An 8,171-nucleotide genomic window follows, 5' to 3' on the forward strand; every position below is an offset into this window, starting at 1 on the left:
TAGCATAGGCATAGGCTACACGAATGCCTAGACTAATATAGGCTATGCATAGACATTGGCTAGGCATATGCATTTTTTAGGCATGACCAATGCAGGCTTCATAAGATACTACTAAGAAGGGAAACCCAATGTTACACCTACCTCTAGCATAGGCATAGGCTACACAAATGCATAGACGAATATAGGCATAGGCATGCCTAAGGGCTTTATAATTGCATAGGTGGATATAAAAGGTACGCCTACCTCTAGGATAGGCATAGGCTACACAAATGCATAGACTAATGTAGGCTATGCATAGACATTGGCTAGGGATACACGTTGTCTAGGCATAGCCAATGGCTAGGCTAAAGGCTAGGTTTTGCTATGATTAGGCTTTATATAAATACTACTAATAACAAGGGAAACCCAAACTCAAAAATGCATGTTCTAGATTGCAAATAATATGTTATGTGCAAAATATCAATAGCATATGTAAGCTTTTAGTTGAGTAATATAGTTATGTTCACGTTTTATGTACAAATAGAGTAATAGTAACTTGTATAGATTTTGGTGGGAGTAATACTTCTATGGGTAACACTTTCAACAATTTCATGTATCTTTGGTAAGCTTATTGAAATGAAAACTATATAACATGCATTCATAGCCTATTTATAAATATCCTAATCTTTGAATTTTTCTTAAATAAAACACAACCCTTTTCTATTCAATCTGTAAGTAACCCCTTTATATGACACCCTTCTGTATGTAAAAAAAAATGTATAAAAATGGTATTTTAAAAACCCCTTATATATATATTTATGAGTGACCCCTCCCCGAGAATGAAAATAGAGGGAAACAAGTTAGACTTGGCAGATGTTTCCTTAACATGTCCACTTTGCACAATTCAAAAAAAAAGATGGAGCTGTTGGGGTTACAATATTTCTACAACCAACAACTCTCTAGATTTTTATTTACTAGAAAAAAACATGTTTATAAGCACCACTTCAATTGTCACTATAAGTGTTGCTATACCCACTACTATAAGTGATGTTATAAGCACTATTATAATTGCATGTAATTCGTAAGATTGACCCCTTGATAGAGGGAGTCTCTAGATGTGCATGTAAGTTTATATTTTAGTTCAAAAGACATGTCTATTTAGCATGTCGAAAGGCTTAGATCCTAGTGGTGCTAGCTTAAATTCTTATGATAGCTATAAGTTCTTCTTAATTAACCCTTATTGTTCCTATGGTCCCTTGAGTAGTTATTATTGTTGCTAAGGTCCCTTGAGTTAGTTATTTGCAAGTTGAAAGGTAGCCATAATTTGAACTTTAACATCATGACATTATATGGCATAGAGATATGGAGGGGATATTCTTAACATACTAGAGAAGGTCTTTGACCTAGTCTTGGGCTTAAGTTATCAATCATTACCTAATCTTGATTTCTTATGAGCCCTAGACGTCCTAACACCCTCATCCATTTTATATTTAGTTGAGTATTTTCGTAGGATAGCCTTTGTTATCATGAAGTCATGTTTCATAGAATAGCCTTTCCTATCATCAATTTAACTATGCTTGATATCTATTGCATCAAGTGTGTGTGTTTCAAAGGGGTGTAATTTAACCCTCTATGTGCCTTGTGTAAGACTCCATTGGTTCTTCCAAGCAATATATATCAACACCAGAAGCAAGTGAAGTAATCCATTCATATATCTTATGATCCCCGCCTCGCATCCAGCCTTCCCTACGAGCCAGCTACATCCCCACCCGACCGACCCATCATTCGCCGCCCTGCATCTTCTATTATTCCATGCTGCCTCGACGTAGGCCCTGTGTCCCTCGCTCGTTCTCAGCCTTGGTTGAAGTAACCATCAAAGGCCAAGGGACTTTCACATCTGAATCGATGGCGCACCAGCAACGGACTGGCAACTTGGATGGTAGTGGTAGTGGGTTGTTGCGGGGAGTTGGTCCTGTATGTCTACACCAATGCGCCTCACCTGGATGTCCACGCATACACTTGATTTCTCTCTCACTTTCCACTTTCCGGATATTCCCTTGTGCATGGATATGTTTTCCAGGCCGATTTGGTTTTTTTGTGTGTGTGTGTGTGTGTGTAACCCAAGACGATGCTTCTTACTACTCTTTCATCATCATCATCATCTTCTTCTTCTTCTTCTTCTTCTCTCTCTCTCTCTCTCTCTCTCTCTCTCTCTCTCTCTCTCTCTCTCTCCCCACCCTTCATTGGACTTTGTTGGATATCAATGAGTGCCACATCTCAATATATTTTATTTTCATGGATTTAACAATGTATTAGCCTGCGTTTCCAAAGCATTCAAAGTTTGGATTATGTTCCTTATATCAACTTCCCATTAACCCTCTTGCCACATGAAACGTGATTTGCAAAGCACCAAGAGAACACTAGTGCAAGCGTCAGGAGAATCTAGGCACAGAGCACCTAGTATGTCTAACTAAAAAATAAATTCATGAGAGAGAGAGAGAGAGAGAGTGTGTGTGTGTGTGTGTGTGTGTGTGTGTGTCACCATTTTCCAAAGATTCACCTTTCCCCTTTACATGAACATATCCTATGTTCAATTTAAAAAGAAAAGAGAGAGTGTGTTCAATCAAAAGAGAGAGTGTGTATGTATCTAGGTGTGTTCAATTGAGAGAGAGAGAGAGAGAGAGGAATGATAGAGAGTAAATATAACCTCCACTCACCTTTCAAGAAAAATCCCTTTTTATTTCTTGAATACCAAACTTCTCCTCCTTGTGCCACATAGGCTTGGGAACCTTCTAGTTGGTTCGAGATTCCCAAGGCAAGCCTCGCCTCTAAATATTATATAGAATAGATGCTATCCACTATTTAAACTATAATGACCACAACCATATACTAAGTTTATATATAATAACATAATGTCCAACTTTTGAAATTTGGGAATATTGAAGAGCATGATGCTAATAGGTAATTTATGCTTAGATTTTGAATCATGTCATGATTCTCTTTCTACATAGGAGGGATGTGACTTTTGTTAAAGGCAAAGTTTTTTTACTTGCCCTCTTAAGCCTTTTTTATTGTAGATGACTTTCCCTTCTCCCAAAAACATTTTTCAAAGAGATGCGACCTCATTGTAAACATGCTACCCTACTATGCAAGGAGAATAGTTTGTGCCCTTGATAGATAAGAGTGCACACACACATGTAGCTTCTATTATATGTAGCTTTTATTATGAAGCCCTTGGTGCATAAAATTAAAAACATCCTTCAAAAACACCATTCACACATGAACAATGTAATAACATATATACCTATCTTTCAAGTGTCATTGGTTCAAGCCTTTAAAACATCTCAAAGAGATGTGAAGAGAGGGATAGTTTGCATTAAATCTCTTGACAAGCTTTACACTCCAGTAAAAGATATTATGTTATATATTATTTTCTTGAAATAACAAGTGCTTTTCACTAAATTTTTCCAAGATAAAGTTGTCATTATGGTTGAGCTTACTAAATATAAACTAAAAAGTATATTGAAAATCCTTTTTAAAAACACATTCCTAAGTGAGAAAATTGTTTTAAGATTTGAAAGATGTGAAAACATATTTTATAATGAATAGAAAGTTCTTTGCTTTATACAGTTCTTGCTCAAAACTCTAAAAAGTGCTTTATGAAGCAAAAAATGTGCTTTCAAGAGAACAATACATGCTTTTCACTTATGAAAAGCTACTTTCTCTAAAATACTAGGTGTTTTCTAAATATAAAAAGTGATTTCTTGTATATTAAAGAGCACTTTCTCTAAAATACTAAGTACTCTAATATAATATGATTACTTTGAATACCAAAAAGTGTCTACTGAGAAAGAAAAGTGCTTTCATGAGAAGAAAACTACAACAAAAAGTGCTTTCACAAGAAGAAAAAGTGTTTAGTTGCTTATCAGCAGCATTTTCTCTAGAATAGTAAGTGCTTGTTCGTACAAAAAGTGATGTGTCCTTGAATATTTAAAAGGGTTTTCTTTAGAATACTAAGTGCTTTTCTACATAAGGTCATTGCTTTGAACACCAAAAAGTGTTTCAAGGAAGAAAAGTACTTTCTACATATGGATGATTCAAAAAGGACATGAAGAAACAAATCCCTTGATAAGAAAAAGTGCTTTTTGAAAAAGTGTACTTCCTTTGGTTTGTAAGAATAATGCTTTGAACACTAAATATATACTTTCTAAGGACAAAAAAGTACTTTATTAGATAAGATTCATTATATGAACAGAAGAATTGTTTTTTGAAGAAGACAAGGTTCTTTATATACAAGAAGAAGCCCAAAAAGAGAAATTGTCTTTCTAGTTATGTAAGTCAATTAAACACTAAAAAGTGCTTTCTGAAAACAAAAAATCGATTCATGAAGAAGAGGAAGTATTTATTGCACAAGAAAAGTAAGGTTTTTACAAGTAAGCAAAAGTGCTTAGTCAAATATTATCTATTTGAACATGAAAAATATGTTTTCTAAAGAAAACAAGGTGAAGTGTGGATAAGATCCTAACCAACATGAAGCTAAAGAAATATAATAACAATTAATGAAAATGAAATATATGTGATGCTCATCAATGAAGTATATTGGATGCATGACAACTACACATCTCCAAATTCGCTTATGACAACCATCAATATACTCTACTTCCCATGTTGCATCTTTAAGAAGCTCATGTGAGGTTGGTTTAAAACTCATGATAGTTCCCATTTCCTTCTCAACCAAGGATTTTTCAAGTTAAAGTTGAGTATGGTTAGTCCTTAATCCGTGCCCTTTTTCATTTGCAAAGGTGACTAAGTCTTATCCCTGGTACTATTATTCACAATGAAAAGAACCCCCAATAGTATTCTAAGAGTACGATTTTGTTCTTTTTTCATCCTCATAAAATATATTCCCCCTCCTTCTAGATGCCTTAAAGGAATATGTGACAAAGATACAAATCAAAGTTTTTAGTTACAATGCACTTTAGGGAGCTATTGGCACAAAAAGAACCCATGAGAAGGTGATATTAGAACCACAAACAAAACAAACTCCTAGAGTTATCAAAGTTACTTAATACATCATGACCCAAAAGTAACTTAATGCTACAATGACGACTTTGCTACCTTGATAAACTTCCCAATTGCCCCAAAGTAACTTAGTCCTTAGGATTTTGCCACCTCAATAAACTACCCATTTTCCCTCCTTTCTAGCTACTTTCATCCTAGGTGTGTTGGTGTAAGTTCACCCACGATCCATAGTTTGCTTCCCATAAAATGTTTTGATTGCTTTGATTCTTTAACTTTATCTTCTATGTTTCCAAACTAAAAGGTTACTTGATTCTTTCCTTGCTTAATGAGTCGCCATGGTACCATCCACTTGAACCCTTTTTCTTCTAATATTGGTCTTACTTTGGCCTCTAGCTTGTATGACTCTAAGCATACTTAGCACTCTCATCAACTAGTTCCTCTTGTGTTTCTTATTGCCAACCCTTAGGAAGGCCTCCTACACATGCATGACATGCGATTTCCTTTTGGAATATAGCTTCGTTAACTAATGAAAAGATGGTCTTTGTCATATCTTTTTTATCTATATCCTTCCTTGTTTAACTTTTCTTCTATACTTGTTGATCTACCTCCTTTCTAGTTTCAAACTCCTTTTGTATTTCCTACTGTACTTTGATCATTATGTCTTTGACTTCACTTCAATATTGGTCATAGCCACTTTTGTTACCAACTTTCCTTATCATTCTCCCAAGTGCATAAGCACTTTAGCAAATGAGTCTTTCAAAACCATATTCTCACCTTCCAAGTTGTGAACTCATTGATCTAAATACTCCTCTCATGATCTTGGCTCTCCATTTGGCAAGGGTGGTGATACAAGACTACTAAGAAAGTCCTTGGATTCATCTCTCTCTTAGGGGATGCAATCTTAGACCTAACCCTTACCTCTAGGTGTTGCCCTTGCACCCTAGGGGGAGATAATGAGGGGATTAAAAACCAAGGAGCTTATAATGTGCCTACCTAAATCAAAATGTCAATAGCATGTATTTTTAGTAGCCCATCAAGAAGTAATCAAGACTACTACTATTCGAAACTCCTTAGAATAACCGAACATCCATGGTCTCGAGCTACTTGAGTTTATCTCATAGGAGAAGCTTCGTGTTAACCCCACAAGGTTCAACTTGAAACGACGACCTAATTTTAGATACTAAAGTCTCCTATTAGCCATCTAACATTAGCTCTGAGGTGACAACATTGCTATCATCCCTCAGACTAAAACAAATCATTGATGCAGTTGATTCAAAGAGAGTGAGAAACAAGGGGGAAGTAATGTGCATCAACCCCTCTACCTGTAGCGTAAAGTCTCAGCTCTGGCTCCCTAAAACAACACTCGTTGGGTTCTACTGATGAAATGCTAGGACAGTCGACGATCAACTCTTCCTAGCCTTTGCCTATCTAATGCTTAAATTGTGATAGAAGCCTCTTGGTAAATTGATACCACCCTTCCTTTGGCAAGACTCGTTGGGAATCTCGTCACCCACTTCTATCTAGGGTTTTCTTTAGTTTGTTAAGTATTCCTAGTATGATTTAATTTAACACATAGCAACCAGCTTCCTTAATTGGCCTCTTAAGATGATGTTCCTTTACGTAAATTAAGCACGGACAAGAATATAATTTATCCAAAAAGAAATATTTATTTATTCAATTTTTATTGTAATAATCATTCTAGTCCATGTATAGACTCCACTCAAAGGTCAAAATAAAACTACCAAATCCTACCCACACAGCTAACATCAAACCTTCCGGGAGATCCACCCGGGCTCGTAGGGGGGGTAGGTCAATCCCCGAGAGCCCAAGGAATTACAACCAAAGTCCCTTGGCTCCATGGCATGTCCTAGCCTACGACAATCCCTACAAAGAGACCTCTCGGGTTCGATGCTGATCCTAGCTATCCGAAGTGAAAATCTAACTCCCTTGGTACAAAGCCCACATAACTATCCTTGAGGGAGGCACAATGTGTCAATCATTAATTTTTCCTATATTTAAATATTCTATTTTTTAGAAAAACCAAAAATATTTGTTCAAATTTACCTGTAATGCAACAAGCAAATGCTATTGTGCATAAGTGCCTCTATAGGTCTAGAGATTACAAACATAGGTTCCAAAGTCACGGGTCATGAATGTTGGGTCCTTTTTTTTTAAATTTAGTCCCATCTGAGCAACAATGATACCTTGTCCTAGGTAGCACTTACTATTTTTTTAAAAGGGTTAATCCTAAGCATTTGGCCTTGACAAAAGCCTAATAACGCGAATCAAATATTGCTTCTTAACTAGATCTCCATAACCTAACACTACTAACAAAGCAACTAGATTGTCTAATCTCAAGATTCCTTTCTAAATAGAAAATAACCTAATTATTTAACACTAGATGTGTGGACAAAGATGCTATCATGGGAGGTTAATTCCATTTGAATTCCCTCCTAAGCACTTAACATTTGTCCCCCTACTCGACATCTTGGGTATCTACAAGAATAACATTGTTTGTTTGTGCTATCTCATGTCTAGCTCCCAAACTTCTTCATTTAGGGGCCATCTTTGCCAACGCTTTATCAAATTTCTCATTCTCCGAACTTGAACTTCGAATCGAAACTCATAGAAAGAGGAGAACACATACATGGAAAGTGTGAAGAGTTTAAGAGATCTGGGGATTTGGTTTATAAGGGTGGGTTGAGTAATGAGATTAAGGTAGGATCTTCAAAGGATTTTGTGGTGTAATTCAACAAGTAGAAAATATGGTAAGAGCAAGGTGATGATTAGAGGTAGACAATTTGCATAGAGGTAGGTAATCTGGGTGTAGTGAAAGGCCAATTTCTTAGCTAGGGTAGGGGGTCTCCACATGATGAATTGCGGACTGGTGGATAGTCCTTGCGATCCTTGCACAAGTCCCTAACTATCTCCTCTCTCTATCCCTCTAGATTCACACACTTCTCTCTTCCTCGTCCTGTTATTCTTCTTCTTCCTTGCTCTCTCCCTCCTACTATCTCTTCTCTCTCCCTCTATCTCTCCCCTCTATCTCACACTACTTCCTCTCTCTCTCTCTCTCCTCCTCTTCCTCTTCCTCTTCCTCGTCCTCTTATTCTTCTTCTTCCTTACTCTCTCCCTCCTCTCTCAATATCTCTTCTCTCCCTATGTTCTCC

The sequence above is a fragment of the Lygodium microphyllum genome, chromosome 14, assembly GCF_053477565.2.
Source record: "Lygodium microphyllum isolate KBCC chromosome 14, Lygodium_microphyllum_v1.1.10, whole genome shotgun sequence".
Taxonomy (NCBI): Eukaryota; Viridiplantae; Streptophyta; class Polypodiopsida; order Schizaeales; family Lygodiaceae; genus Lygodium; species Lygodium microphyllum.